Source organism: Herpailurus yagouaroundi, unplaced genomic scaffold, assembly GCF_014898765.1.
Source record: "Herpailurus yagouaroundi ecotype Mexico unplaced genomic scaffold, PumYag 166, whole genome shotgun sequence".
NCBI classification, from domain to species: domain Eukaryota; kingdom Metazoa; phylum Chordata; class Mammalia; order Carnivora; family Felidae; genus Herpailurus; species Herpailurus yagouaroundi.
The window spans coordinates 25,704,093-25,720,802 of NW_024412407.1; positions in this window are offsets into that span (position 1 = coordinate 25,704,093).

Sequence of the window (16,710 nt, forward strand, 5' to 3'; positions counted from 1 at the left end):
AAAATTGTTCCTAATGATTGGGCAGGAGACTTGTATTAGCAAAACTGCCCTCAGGCTTTTGCTCATCCAGTTTTGCTCTTATTTACATATAGTATGCTCATCTCTTTTGCCCCAGGGAATGCTATTTTCTATTAACCATCTCCACCAGAACCAATCCTTAGGTGCACAGGGCTCTGAGCAAATGTTTTACTGTGGGGTTTGGTCCATATTTTAATTAGATTTAAAGTGTAATACAAGGGGCACCTGGTGCTTCAGTTGGTTGAGCGTCCAACCCTTGATTTCGGATCAGGTCATGATCCCAGGGTGGTGGGATGGAGCCCCACACCAAGCTCTGCACTGAGCATGGAGCCTGCTTAAAACTCTCTCTGCCCTTCTGCCCCTCTGCTGCTTGCTCTCTCTCTAAAAAATAAAAATAAAAAAAATAAAGTGTAATACCAAACTTATAGGCCCACGTGAAGTATGGTGACTTATCAATGAAGTTCTAGAATAATAGAGAAGAGGTAATTTTACATATTGTTTTTCTGCCCAGTCAGTGCATATAAGGATTCTTTGTAGTGTCCAGAAACCATCTCTTTGTGTTTAGGTCTAGGAACCATCTCTTAATGTTCTTTATTCTCAAATGCACCATGACTGGCTAATTTCCAATCCTCTACTGTAAAAAAAAAAAAAAAAAAAAAAAAGTAGCAACACTATTATTAATCACAATGTTATGGCTCTTCAGAATGTTTGCTTTGAAACAATAAAGATCTTTTTGCATCTGCCTGCAGTTCCTTTAATACCATTTATTTAATGCTTGTTACATCATTACTTATGATCCTGCATCATCCTTTGTAGTTTCCATGAATATTGGCTTCCACTGACTCTCTCAAAGTTATTCCTGTGCTTTATTGATGATAACTGCAAATGTGAGTCTTACCCAGAATGCAAGAAAATGTGAACAATAATGTGTTAAATTTACCATTTTGAGTTGTATAGCAAAAATATGGAATAATGTATCTTCCAACCACGTCTTCTCTTGAACTCTTTAGGACGTATCACTGCATTCCAAGAATATAGTCCCTTTTTACTTGACATCACTGTCTTCCATATACTACCACCAGCAGGGAGAATAGATGAGGGATGCTTTAGTGGAGTAAGAACAAGGGTCTTATTTGCAGAAAGAATGTCTATCTTTCATCTGGCATGGCTCAACTGTGATCCACGTTAATCAGAGGCAAAAGACCCTTTGTTATCACAGAGCCATAGTCTTGAAAACCCTCAGAAGTGTTAGCTGCGATCACCCCGGGAAAATTGCCTATGCTTAAGGAAAGAGTGGAGCGACCACTCTCAGTACCAGTGGGAGGAGAGCTAGCAGAGTAAAGGATGTCTAAAGGCATACCAGTTGCCCTTGTGCAATAGAACAAAGCTAGTACCATGATCAAAACATACATATTTGAGTCAATGCATGGGCCTACATACATGTGGTTTAGTCCCAAGAGTCAGCAGTAGACCATTGGTAGGCCAGAACCCTAAACTCATTCTGGTCCTACATGAGTCAGTCATTCCAAAACCAGCATGTCAGAACTATTTAGGTAGTGGTCTTAAATGATCTGTGATGTGCTATAGGTGGCTGGTACTAGCTCATGAAAGCCAACTGTTAACATCTCTTCCAAACTCTGCATTCAGTGACATCATGTTAGTAGCTTGAAACTGGCCATCATGAGAGTTATCTACACCTTGGGAATCAGCAAACTCTTCAGGGCCTTTTTGTGAGAGAGCTGGTTGTTAAACATTTATCAGCACACAGCTGACACGATCCCATGAAAAAAATACCATGATGAGTAGTTGTGATCCACTCACCGGCTGGCCTCCTATAACTCAGGCCTGGCCACAGGGCTGCAGGACAACCTCATAAGCATGAGTTCCTGAGCTCATTGGGACATCTGGTTAACCCCAGATGAGGGAAGGGGGCCAAAAAGCTCTTAAATGGAAACATAAGAACTGGAGCCCAGGGGCACTTGGTCTAGTATTGCAGTATTCTGCCTGGATGACAGTCCCAGCCCCACCTGGGACTAGGCACCAGAGGAAGACTTAAGGTTCTCCAAAACACAGAGCCCATAGTAGGGGCTCTGCTTGCTCACACTTAATAATCTCTGTTAACTCTCAACTCATCAGGCTCCCTTGGCCGCTACCTCATGCTTGTTGTTTGTCTTGGTAATCATGACCACCTCATTAACCATCACCGTCTGGCCTATCCATTAAGGAGCACCATTATCCTTGCTATCACTGAGAAAAGTTCTGTGATAGCTTCTCCTACTATCAACCCTGGCTTCCAGAGAAAGGCCATTACTGATCTTTTTGGTGATGCTGGTAACCCTTTCAGCTGCCCGTTACAGATGTCCTTTGTGAAGGGTGTATCCTCCAAACCTCCCTGTGAAACACAATCCTCCGTTGAGTCTTGTGGCCTCATACATCCAGTTTCAGCATGTATACACTTTCCTGCCCCTTTAGTACCTTTTTCTAATGTCTATCCTGGCAATTCAGGCATTTCAATCTCACCCGCTGCTTTTTGCCTACTTCTAGGAACCACCCTAGCAGCAAGTCTGCATCACCCTCTGGAGCTCTGACTCGGATGTTAAACTGTACACCCCAAGAGAATGCCCGCGAATCAGTCAACTCATTGTAAGCTACCAAAGAGACGAGCTCTATTACTTGACTTGTAATTCCTCTGTTAAGTGATCTAGCTTTTCATTATCCAACTGCAGGGTGTCGATGTAATTTACTAACAATAATCCAATTCTATTATCTTCAGATTTATCATTCTTCCTATTATTTCAAACTCCTGAATGATCACACTGGCCAATGCATTTCCATCTACCAGCACAGTACCCTATTTCATCATCAATGAAAGTTTAATCAGGTAGTTTGCCACTTAGTGCCAGGGCCTGTCTGTGTACCACCTACTAGGATAGTGAGTGAACCAGCTCCAAACTCCTATCTTACTACTGCTTTCTTGGACCACTCATCACCAATTGCTACAGACTCGTTTTTCTTGGAAACAAATGCCAAGACAAGAGTTTGACATGTAAAAGACTAATTATTAGGGAATAGCACCTGTGAAAGAGGAAGAAGCAGGATTTGTCAGGGGAAAATTCCAGATGATGAGGCATGCCTGACAGTCTCTGCCAGATCAATGGGGAGCTCCAGGGCAAAGACTCCCCACTGGAAGAGTTCCACACTGGGAAGAAATCATTAGGTCTTTGTACCACTGGCTGGGGGCTGCCCTAAAAGGAATGTGATGTCAGTTTGAATGAGGCAGAGCCTGAAGGAGCTAACAGCTGGAGGCTATCAGCTAATCACCTCCATACAAAGTTTTTTCTTAGAGATCTGAGCACCACATTTCCAAATCTTCCATAAATATACAAATATTGATAAGTTCAAATACTTACCTTGTTAGGGTAAATATATATGAACGTGTTTATAAATTAAGGTTAACCATCTTAAGAATAAAAATAGAACGCATAGGGGCGCCTGGGTGGCTATTTATGTTAAGTGTCCAGCTCCAGATTTCGGCTCAGGTTGTGACCTCACGGTTTGTGGGTTCAAGCCCTGTATCTGGCTCTGTGCTGGCAGTGAGGAGCCTGTTTGGGATTCTCTTTCCTTCTCTCTACCCCTCCCCTCCTCTCTCTCTCTCTCTCTCTCTCTCTCTTTCAAAGCAAATAAATAAGCTTTTAAAAAAATAAAAAAATAAATAGAATGTATCACCTTTAACCCAGTCATCGTAAATTTATATATACAAGTAGGGAGTAAAACAAAACAGAAAGTACAATAAAACATAATATGAGATACTGAGAACGAAGTTTTAATAATTGCACTAAAAGTAAATGTTTTAACTCACCAATTAAAAAAGACCCTCAGAATGAATTTGGTGATACACAAATTGTTGCTTTTAAGAGCCATTCAGAGCAAAAAGACACAGAAAGGTTGAACATAAATAAGGGAAAAAGGTATACCAGGCAAATATGAACAAAATAAAGCTAGGTAATCTATAGTAGCAGGTTTAATATCTGACAAGAATATATATTCTTTTGAGATAGATGATAGAACGATATAGATACAATAGAAATGTTATTCACTGATAAAAGGAACATTAGAACAGTCCAAAGAGTTAACTGGCACTTCTTGATCAGAATAAATATGTGCATACTCTACAACCCAGCAATTCTTCTCCTTGGATATAACCCCAGGAAATTGTTACTCGTGTCTACTAGTAGATACGTAATAAGGAAGTTCATTATTGTATCGCTGTTGGTGGTGGCAGAGTTGGAAGCAACCTGGGTGTCCATCACTGAGAGAAAGGATGAGCATAGTGTGTTGGAGGAGCACCATGAAGTATTATGCAGCTGATGGACACAGTACCTTAGAGATGCATATTCACACAGCTACACAAATTCATCTTTACAATGTAGTACTTGGTGAAAAAGTGAGAACAAGAATGAAATCAAGAACATCAGTTGTGTGAATTTAAAACTATACACATACTGTCAAAGTACATTCAAATAAAAAGGTATATAATAAAATGGTTATTTATGAGAAGTAGGGAAATAGGCATAGAGGACATACCTGAAAAAAAGGAATCAAAAAATTAAACAGCAAACTAACTAGAAGGGCTTTGTTAGGACCAATAGTGATAACACAGATTTAGCAGATGAGTACAATAAACTTAGCCCTCTTAAAGGTCCATGCTACATTAGAGATTTTGGAACTAACTGTAGAGGCATCAACTAGCAGAACTGCGTTACCCAGAGGAGTGGATGAGGCACATGGTTGGACACAGCCAAGCCTAAAAATTGGCTGGACATTGGTGGGAGAAAAACAGAGGTGGTCAATAGTTGAGGATGCTTGGCAGGAGGTTCTGAGGTGACATACCAGTATATAGTCTAGGGTAACTGATAGACCAGAAGAAGGATGTTTGCACAGAAAAGGAAGAGGTCCAAGTTCTGGAAGTTTTAATGGGCTAAATGAAAAGGTAAGGTGAAAGGAAAGGGAAGGGAAGGGAAGGTGAAAGGAAAGGGAAGGGAAGGGAAGGGAAGGGAAGGGAAGGGAAGGGAAGGGAAGGGAAGGGAAGGGAAGGGAAGGGAAGGGAAGGAAAAAGAAAAAATGAAATCTGGATAAACAGGAAAATGTAGACAAAAATAGGTATAATAAAGGTTTTACATTTCTGCGGCACATTTCAGATGATGAATTAGGCACGGACTATATCCATGAAGTTAGGCTGTTCATATGAAACGGAAATGAAGAATACAGAAGTTTGAAGACACCAAAGAACTTTCAGCTTGAGTTACTGGAAGGGATATTCACAGGTACAGTTAGGTTTTCTGTGGTGATGCCAGCAGTAAGAAAAAGAGAGGACTGTGACTCAGATACTGAAGCTCTTCATGAGTAAGGAGGTATAACCAGAAGAGTAAGAAAGAATAGTAAGGACAAGTTGAGTATGATCTAGCCATGTTTCATGAATTTCACATAGGGCTAGTGTTTGTTGGAGAGAAATAGCAGTGAGGGCCTAAGAAAATATCCTCCATGCTGAGCCCTGGACACAGGGTTAATGAAAGAATGCACAGCCTTTGCTTTGGGGACTGTGACTAAATGGTACCCCCAGGAGAAAGGCTATTCTCACTTAAGGCAAGAAACTACGTACCCTGTAAAACAGCTAATATTTATATATTCTCATCCCTTAAACCCCACCTCCAAGATACACATATACACACACACTCACTCACTCACACCCCTTCCCTTACGTACTTACAACAGAAAAGTTCTAAGACAAGCCATGTTCCTATGATCTGTATTAATTGGTTCAGGCTGCCATAACAAAATATCATAGATGTTGTGACTTAATCAGCAGACATTTACTTTCTGTCTATAGGCTGAAGTCCCTAATCAAGGTGCCATTTGATTTGGTTTCTAAGAACTCTCTTCCTGGATTGTAAAGGCTATGTGCTCACGTGGCCTTTCCTCAGTGAGCGTGTACTTGGAGAGGGAGGGAGCAAGCTCTCTAGTCTCCTCTTACAAGGACACTAATCCTATTCCACCCTTATGAGTTAGTTCATTTACTCTTAATTACTTCCTTAGATAAACTCCATCTCTCAATATAGCCACACTGGGGGTTAGCAGACTACAGCACATGAATTTGAGGGCAACACAAACATTCAGTTCAGAATAATCCAAAAAGTAGGTGGAAATGGCCCCATTCAAAAAGAACCTACATAATATTTCATAGATCAAAGACTTGAAAAAGTAAAGCTCAAAGACAGCCTTCCAAAGACAAGATGCCTTCCTGTGGTAGCCAGTGTTCTGATACAGTGGGATCATCAGCTCATGTACCTTCTGAAAGAACAGGGATTTTAAGCAGGGAATGCAACAAAGGAAGAAAAATGATATGCCAAAGTGACAAAGTTATATGAAAGAGTCCCAATTTTTATGTGACATCTTTTCAAAGGTATTTTGGTTATTGTAATGAGAAAATGAAGCCCATAAAACCCATCATCCTTGTTGGGAGTTCCTGCCACCTGACCAGGGTCTTTCCATTACCCAACACTTAACTCTAGTTTCCGGATGTCCCCAAAGAGATACTCTGAGTTGACAAGGAAAAAGAAAAGCAGAAACTAAATTCCATTCAACTATTATAGTGCCTATTAGCAAACCCCCTTAGCTTTCATTTTTTTATTGCAAAAGATAATTTAAGCTGATGTTGTCAACACAATATCAGCTAACATAAGAGGAAAGGAAAAAACAAAAACAACAACAACAACAACAACAACAAAAAACTGCTCCTCAAACTGAGGAAGGAAACTCACTAGCAATGGGAAATGTGGTCAAGTGGTTACATTTTCTTTCTTGTTTATTTTTCTTTTTAGAATATTTCAAAGCTGGAACTCAAAATCTTTTTTAGCAGGATTGCTTTGGGTTCTTGTTAGGGATGTCACTAAGACAGCCTTTTACAAGGCACCTACACAGCCTTCTGCTTCCATGTGAAAAAAAAAAAAAAAACTGCAAGAAGCACAATAAAATTTTAAATTCTTTCCAAGTGTTACAAAACTGGGAAAAAAGAGAACAGTTTGAGTTAGACTCTTAAAATGTGGTGAGAAGACTAAAATGGCAATCCTTTATCAACCAATTACTAATACGTCTTTGTAAGAGACGAAATAAATTTTCAACTATTCAGATTCACAATATAAATAGTTGAGAAAACCAACTAGAGAAATTGCAGTACAAAGTAGGACATTTGGTTCATGATCTTGCATTGCAATTAATTAATTAAAATAATACAGTAAAAAAAAATATGTTAAAATGTAGCTTTACACAGATTCCTCTTTTGTGATATCCTGGCTAAGGAACAAAGGACATAATCCAATGCAGCTGCCAAATCTTTAGAAAAAAGTAAACTATTGCTTGCATAATGAATTATTAATGATGGCCACTTTAAATAATAAAGTTCAAGTACTTGGGTTTTATTGACATTTACACAATATTATGACAATAACAATTACAGATTTTGACTGAAACTCATGTAAAGAAAAAAATCTTGCTTGTTTCAGTGTTATAGACATATATATTTTTTATTTGTTTTTGAGAGTGAGAGAGAGCCCAAGTAGGAGAGGAGCAGAGACAGAGAGAATCCCAAGCAGGCTTTACACTGTCAATGCAGAGCCCAATGTGGGGCTTGAACCTACGAACCATGAAATCATGACCTGAGACAAAACCAAGAGTCGGACACTCAACTGACTGAACCACTCCATTTAAAAAAATATACTTTGGGTGGGGCTTGAAAAGCTGCTGGCATGCTAGACTCTAAGAACATTGTATTCTGGTCTCCCCTAGGCAATCAGTGAGAGTTAACAAAATATCTACATACTTCGGTAAGTTTTGGCTCAAGTAAATAAATTAAAACCAAATCACGCAGAAGTACATGGTAAAAAAAATGGATCTCTAACTTCCAAAGTAGTTAAGTATACAGCTTCCCCAATGAAGTAGCTTTTCGTGTATCCTATAAACTCAGGAAAAGTTATTCTAAATCATCATTTCAAGGGTTTCTCTCTCTCCAAGATCAAATACTATCTTTACTGATTTTTTGCTTGATTGGAAATACTTCCTATTACTTTGATTCATTCATTTAATGAACTAAGTGAGGTCCTATTATGTACCTAGCACCATGTAATAAAGAAAGCTCATGTTGTTAAGGAACATAAAATCTACTCAGGGAGGCAAACTCATAAACAGTAATATGATGAGGTAAGTTCACTGATAAGCGGTGTTCTTGGGCACTCAGTGAGGTGGAGGAAGAGGACCAATGGACAATTAGCCAAACAGAGAGATGGCTTTCTGGAAGGGACACTTCCAAAGGAGTTTGAATTGTTTTTAAAAGTTTTGGCAAGGTAAACATTAACCTGGTCAAGAGGATGAGAAGCATGAAAAAAACACAGATATGTGAACAAGACTGGCAATGTGTGCCAGAACCATAAGCAAATAGACAGGTGTTGCTCTACTCAAAGTATAAGGCAGCGGGAGGTGGAGAGGGACGGGGAGGTGAGACGATCTGAAGCTGAAGGGAAGCGACAGTAAGCCAAGCAAGTCTTCAGCACTATGTGTGAGGGCCATTTTAAACACTGAAGATGCCAACAAAAAGCACAAAAAGTAAGATATGTGGCATTAAATATATGGTGAAAGGGACACTTGTTTATGTCAACGGTTTATGACAGTCAAATAAGAAGGCAGTGTCAGCTTGTTCCACCTCAGCTGGGAATGTATATATCAGGCACTCAAATTTTTCACCACTCTGCATATGTGCATATCTGCAAACGACCACAAAAGAGCCCCAAGAAATGACTTGGGGCTACAAATAAATTTCATAAAATAAGCAAATATGTAAATATGGAATCCATGAATATTGAGGATAGACTGTGTGTGTCTGTATGTGTAACACCACACCCTGACAATAGAGAATATTCCTTCTTCCCAAGAATGCATGGAACATTCCCAAAAGTGGATCATATGTTAAGTCAAAACATCAATAATTTCCATAAAGTAGAAATATTACAAACACCTGGAATAAATCAAGAGATTAAGAACAAAACCAGATATTAAAAATGTCCTTCCACCTAGAAATGAAATAACTTTTTATTAAACTCTTGGGTGCAAAGGAACAAATTACAAAATTCCTGAAAAATAGTAACTAAAACACTGCAAGTTAGAATATACAGTATTCGGTTGAAGATAGTATATACAGAAAATTTTAGAACATTTCACACCCATACCAATTTAAAGGATCAATTATATTCCCAACCAAAAAAACTAAGATAAAAAGTTCTCCATTGAGGGGTGCCCAGGTGGCTCAGTCAGTTTAGCATCCAACTTTGGCTCAGGTCATGATCTCCTCGTTTGTCAGCTCGAGCCCCACGTTGGCCTCTCTACTGTCAGTGCAGAGCCTGCTTGGGATCCTCTGTCTCCATCTCTCTCTGCCCCTCCCTTGCATATGCTCTCTCTCTCTCAAGAATATTTTTTTTTTTAAAGTTGCACACTGAATGATGAAGGAATGACTCCTACTGGACCAGGATTCCCAAGAATAACCATAAACTTGGGATATACTATATAAAACTACCTAAAAGTGCTAGCAAATAGCAACTTGTAGCAAAAAAAACACAAAAAAACAAAAAACAAAAAACAAAAAAACCTAGAACAGAATTTACACTTAGAAAAAGGGAATGACACCAAAAAAATTTTTACTAACACTATGCCTGAGGACAAGCCATGAGTCAGAGGTCTGTGGTGTTGCTAAAACTGAGAAAACCTGCACTTTTACTTGAAGACTGAAAAGACAGAATTCAATGCAACCTCAGCAGCTGGAAAGTATGAAAAGGAATTCCAAGAAGAACCAGAGAGAAATGGCCTTAAAATCTGTGTATATCCACTTTGCCCAAATGTCTGACAGACCTCTGATCTATGCATGTGTGGGGCGGGGGGATACTCCAAGCAGCCAAGCTAAAGCGAAAAGAATTGAAAATTTTAGCTGCCGCTTACCAAAGAGGTACCAGAGTTTGAGGTTTGAGTACAGCCAAGTTATACTGCCTACTAAAACAAACAAAATCAATACTTTTCAGATGATCGTAACAGAATCAAGAGTCACTATAACATATCAATCATAATGTCTGGGATACAAATCAAAACTACTAGACATACAAAGAAAATATAAACCATACTCAAAAGAAACCTAATCAACAAATAATCAAATGGAGATTCCAGAACTGAAAATAATATCCAAAATGAAAAAAAAGTCACTGGAAATGAGATGGGGGAAAATGTCCATGAAATATGAAGACTGACCAGTACAAATATTCCAATCCAAAAAAAAAAAAAAAGAAAATAGATATTGGGGAAAAAATGAATAGAAAATCAGTGATGTGTCAAACAGTATCATACAGTCTTTGGAGACTCACAGCAAAAAGAGAATGAGGCAGAATATGTATGTAAAGAAATGGCAGAAACTTACCTCAAATTTCGTAAAAGATAAATTTACAGATTCAAAAAAGTCAAAACTGAAGCAGGTTAATACAAAGGATGCACATTTATATACATCATAATCAAATTGCTGAAAACCAACTAAAATGAAAAACTCTTGAAACCAGAAAAAAAATAACACTACATACACACACACAAAAAAATGGAGGTGAGAAGGCAGTGTTCTTAGGACATACAAGTATTGAGGGGTAAATGATATTTATGAGCACGAACTGCTCTCAAACAATTCACAAAAAAATAATATAAAAGAGAAAATGATAAAGAAAAGGAAGTGAAATATTGAGGGACTTTGAAAAAGATATATGGCAGTGCACTGAACTATTATTGTAACTTTTCCTAAGTCTTAAAGGATTTTAAAATAAAGTCATAGGGGAGGAGCCAAGATGGCAGAACAGCATGGAAGTTTTTTTGTGTCTTGCATCCATGAAATACAGCCAGATCAACACTAAAACATCCTGCACACCTGGAAAACTGATTTGAGGTTTAACAGCAATAGACACAACCTGAACCACAGAATTCAGCAGGTACACAGCGTGGAGTGGTGAACTTGGGGAGAGAGAAGCCACAGAGGGCAGAGAGCTGTATTTGCTTGCGGAGAGAGGATGGAGACAGGGCTGGGCGGGGAGTGGGGGGGAGATACAGGAACAGCCCCCCCCCCCCGCCCCCGACCAACAGCAGCTGGAGAGAAAGTGAGCTAAAAAAGGAGAAAGGAGAAAGGAGAGGGTGTGAATTCCATTAAGACTCTATAAACAGGGAGTGCAGAGTCTGAAACTCTGCAGTTCAATACCTGGCGGTGTTCTGGTGAGAAGGGCGAATCCCCAGGTACAGAGTGAAGTCAGGGGTCCTCGGGCCACTCAGGGACAGGTGGTTCCCCTGCTGGAAGGACATCTGGTAGAGGCTGTGTGGCCCCCTACAGGCAAAGGTGCCAGCCGACCCCGGATAACAACCACATTCGCTGGTGCTGGAACAAGATCATTAAGCGTGAAGCCTGGTGCCAGATGTGTTTGTGATTTCCCATAATCCCTGAAACGCTGCTGCTACGCGACCGCGGGAACATTTTCTGGGGTGGGCTGGCACCCAGCCGCAGTCTCTGGGCATCGGCAGCAGCTAGGTCAAGCAAATGTTCCTGGGTGCGGCCAGCACATTGCTGGGTGAGAGACCCTCCCCCAGAAGGTCTGAGCGGGTCAAAGCCACAGTCCCTCAGAAGTGAGGGGTGAGGAAACACAGCCGCATCTGAGTTAAAATTCAGAAGGGAGGTGCCGCCTGGCAACCTGACGGCTTGGTCACCAACAGTATACAAGCAGGCAATGGAAGGAGGCCAGAGACAAAGGCCGGGTGCGCGATTGCTGACCCAGGAGAAGAGAGTTCCGACACTACACACTAGAGCTCGGAGACGCCATCTTCACAGCCCCCGCGCATGTTCGTGAACACACCTACAAGCGCCACAACAATCCACCCTAGTAAGCTAGGGAGCGCCATCTAGTGGAGAACGGAGCCGTTACACTAAGCCCCGCCCAACTGGACAACCTTTGCTCTTCAGGAACACAAGTCTCTCTGCCTGCTTAGTTTATGGACTATAAATGCTTCATAGTTTGACTTCTAGGGAAAAACAATGTAATTTCAATCATATTTCAGTCTGTTCACTGGTCCATCTGTTCAATTTTCTTTTTTCTTTTTCATTTTTCTTGAGTACAGAAAGAGGAAAAATATTTTCGATTTTTTTTTTAAATATTTTTTCTACTATATTTTTCACTTATTTGTAAATTTTTCAAATTTTATTTTACTTCCATCATTTCACTTTATTCTATTTCATTGTATCCATTTTTTCAAATTTTCAAACATCTTTCTTTTTTTTTCCCTTTTTTCCTATCAAGCTCCTTTCAAAAACCAGACCAAAACACACCTAGGATCTAGCATCATTTATTTGATTCTTTTGTGTGTGTGTGCTGTTTTTAACTTTTTAATTTTAATTTTTTTCCCTTAATTCCTTTTCTTCCTTCAAAATGACAAAATGAAGGAATTCACCCCAAAAGAAAGAGCAGGAAGAAACAACAGCCAGGGACTGAATACAGATACAAGCAAGATGTCTAAACCAGAATTCAGAATCATGATAGTAAGAATACTAGCAGGGGGGGCACCTGGGTGGCGCAGTCGGTTAAGCGTCCGGCTTCAGCCAGGTCACGATCTCGCGGTCCGTGAGTTCGAGCCCCGCGTCGGGCTCTGGGCTGATGGCTCAGAGCCTGGAGCCTGTTTCCGTTCTGTGTCTCCCTCCCTCTCTGCCCCTCCCCCATTCATGCTCTGTCTCTCTCTGTCCCAAAAATAAATAAACGTTGAAAAAAAAAAATAAAATAAAAATTAAAAAAAGAACTTTGATTAAAAAAAAAAAAAAAGAATACTAGCAGGGGTCGAAAATAGATTAGAATCCCTCTTTGCAGAGATAAAAGAAGTAAAAGCTAGTCAGGATGAAATAAAAAATGCTATAACTGAGGTGCAATCATGAATGGATGCCACGGCACCAAGGATGGATGAGGCACAGAATAAAGACAAACTTATGGAGAATGATGAAGCAGAAAAAGAAAGGGGGACAAAGGCAAAAGCACGATTTAGAAATTAGAGAAATCAGTGAGTGACTCATTAAAAAGGAACATCAGAATCACATGAGTCCCAGAAAATGAAAAGACAGAAAAAGGGGTAGAAGGGTTATGTGAGCAAATCATAGCAGAAAACTCTCCCAACCTGGGGAAAGACACAGATATCAAAATCCAGGAAGCACAGAGAACTCCATTAGTTTCAACAAAAACCAACCATCTAGGAACCATATCATAGTCAAACTCACAAAATACTTAGGCAAGGAGAGAATCATGAAAGCAGCAAGGGAAAAAAAGTCCCTAACCTACAAGGGAAGACAGAACAGGTTTTGCAGCAGACCTATCCACAGAAACTTGGCAGGCCAGAAAGGAGTGGCAGGATATATTCAATGTGCTGAATCAGAAAAACATGCACCCAAGAATTCTTTATCCAGCAAGGCTGTCATTCAAAATAGAAGAGATTAAAAATTTCCCTGACAAACAAAAATTAAAGGAGTTTGTGACCACTAAACCATCCCTGAAAGAAATTTTAAGGGGAAATCTCTGAAGGGAGAAAAAACGAAGAAAAAAAAAAAAAAAAGACCAACAGCAATAGATTAGAAAGACCAGAGAATACTACCAGAAACTCCAACTCTACAAGAAACATAATGGCAATAAATATGTATTTTTCAGTACTCACCCTAAACGTCAATGGACTAACTGCTCCAATCAAAAGACATAGGGTAACAGAATGTATAAGAAAACAAGATTCATCTATATTCTGTTTACAAGAGACACACTTTAGACCTAAAGACACCTTCAGATTGAAAGTAAGTGGATAGAGAACCACCTCTCATCCTACTGGTCAACAAAAGAAAGCTGGAGTAGCCATACTTACATCAGACAATCTATAGACATTAAAATACTAACGGTATAAAGAAGGGCATTATATCATAATTAAGGGGTCTATATCCAGAACATTTCATCCTAAAGCAGTGGAATACACATTCTTCAATGCACATGGAACATTTTCCAAAATAGATCACATACTGAGACACAAATCAGCCCTCAGCAAGTACAAAAAGATCGAGATCATACCGTGCGTATTTTCAGACAATAATGTGAAATTCGAAATCAACTACAAGAAAAAATTTGGAAAGATAAGAAATACTTGGAGACTAAAGAACATCCTACTAAAGAATGAATGGGGTAACCAAGAAGTTTAAGAGGAAATTAAAAAGTACCTGGAAGCCAATGAAAATGGTAACACCACAGCCCAAACCCTCTGGGATGCAGCAAAGGCAGGCATAAGAGGGAAGTATATAGCAATCCAGGCCTTCTTAAAGAAGGAAGAAAGGTCTCAGATACATAACCTAACTTTACACCTTAAAGAGCTGGAAAAAGAACAGCAAATAAAAACCAAAACCAGCAAAAGACAGGAAATAATAAAGATTAGAACAGAAATCAATGCTATCGAAACAAACAAAAAAGGTAGAACAGACCAATGAACCAGAAGCTGGTTCTTTAAAAGAATTAAGGAAATTGATAAACCCCTAGCCAGTTTTTATCAAAAAAATAAAATCAAGAATGAAACAGGAGAGATCGCAACCATCACAGCAGAAATAAAAACAACACGAGAGTATTACCAACAATTATATGCCAATAAAATGGGCAGTCTGGAAGAAATGCACAACTTCCTAGAAACATATAAACTATCAAAACTGAAACAGGAAAAAAGAGAAAATTTGAACAGAACCATGACCAGTAAAGAAATTGAATTAGTAATCAAAAATCTCCCCAAAAAACAAGAGTCCAGGGCCAGATGGCTTTCCAGGGGAATTCTACCAAACATTTAAGGAAGAGTTAACACCCCTTCTCTTGAAGCTGTTCCAAAAAAATACAAATGGAAGGGAAACTTCCAAAATCTTTCTATGAAGTCAGCATTACCTTGATTCCAAAACCAGACAAAGACCCCACTAAAAAGGAGAACTGTAGACCAATTTCCCTGATGAACATGGGTGCAAAATTCCTCAACAAGATATTAGACAACTGGATCCAACAATACATTATTCACCACGATCAAGCAGGATTTATACCTGGGATGCAGGGTTGGTTCAATATCTGCAAAACAATTGATGTGATTCATCACATCAATAAAAGAAAGGACAAGAACTACATGATCTTCCTAATAGACACAGAGAAAGCGTTTGACAAAATACAGCATCCTTTCTTGATATAAACCCTCAAGAAAGTAAGGATAGAAGGATCATACCTCAAGATCATAAAAGCCATATATGAAAGACCGAAGGCTAATATCATCCTTAATGGGGAAAAACTGAGAGCTTCCCCCCTAAGATCAGGAACAAGACAGGGATGTCCACTCTTGCCACTGTTATTCAACACAGTATTGGAAATCTTAGCCTCTGCAATCAGACAACACAAAGACATAAGAGGCATCAAAATCAGCCAGGAGGTAAAATGTTCGTTCACTCTTTGCAGATGACATGATACTCTATATGGAAAACCCAAAAGATTCCACAAAAAAACTGCTGCTAGAACTGATCCATGAATTCAGCAAAGTTGCAGGATATAAAATCAATGCACAGAAATCGGTTGCATTCCTACACACCAATAATGAAGCAACAGAAAGAGAAATCAAGGAATCGATCCCATTTACAATTGCACCAAAACCCATAAAATACCTAGGAGAAACATAACCAGAGAGGTAAAAAATCTATACACTGAAAACTACAGAAAGCTGATGAAAGCCCTTGAAGAAGACACAAAAAAATTGAAAAACATTCCATGCTCCTGGATAGGAAGAACAAATATTGTTAAAATGTCGATACTACCCAAAGCAATCTACATATTCAATGCAATCCCTACCAAATAACACCAACATTCTTCACAGAACTAGAACAAACAATCCTAAAATTTGTATGGAACCAGAAAATACTCCGAAAAGCCAAAGTAATCTTGAAAAAGAAAACCAAAGCAGGAAGCATCACAATCCCAGACTTTAAGCTCTGCTACAAAGCTATAGTCATCAAGACAGTATGGTACTGGCACAAAAACAGGCATCAGATCAATGGAACAGAATAAAGAACCCAGAAATGGACCCACAAATGTATGGCCAACTAATCTTTGACAAAGCAGGAAAGAATATCCAATGGAAAAAAGACAGTCTCTTCAGCAAGTGGTGCTGGGAAAACTGGACAGAGACATGCAGAAGAATGAACCTGGACCACTTTCTTACACCATACACAAAAATAAACTCAAAATGGATGAAAGACCTCAATATAAGACAGGAAGCCATCAAAATCCTCAAGGAGAAAGCTGGCAAAAACCTCTTTAACCTTGGCCACAGCAACTTCTTACTCAACACGTCTCTGGAGGCAAGGGAAATAAAAGCAAAAATGAACTACTGGGACCTCATGAAAATAAAAAGCTTCTGCACAGTGAAGGAAACAATCAGCAAAACTAAAGGCAACCGACGGAATGGGAGAAGGTACTTGCAAATGGAAAATCAGATTAAGTGTTAGTATCCAAAATCTATAAAGAACTTATCAAACTCAACACCCAAAAAAAC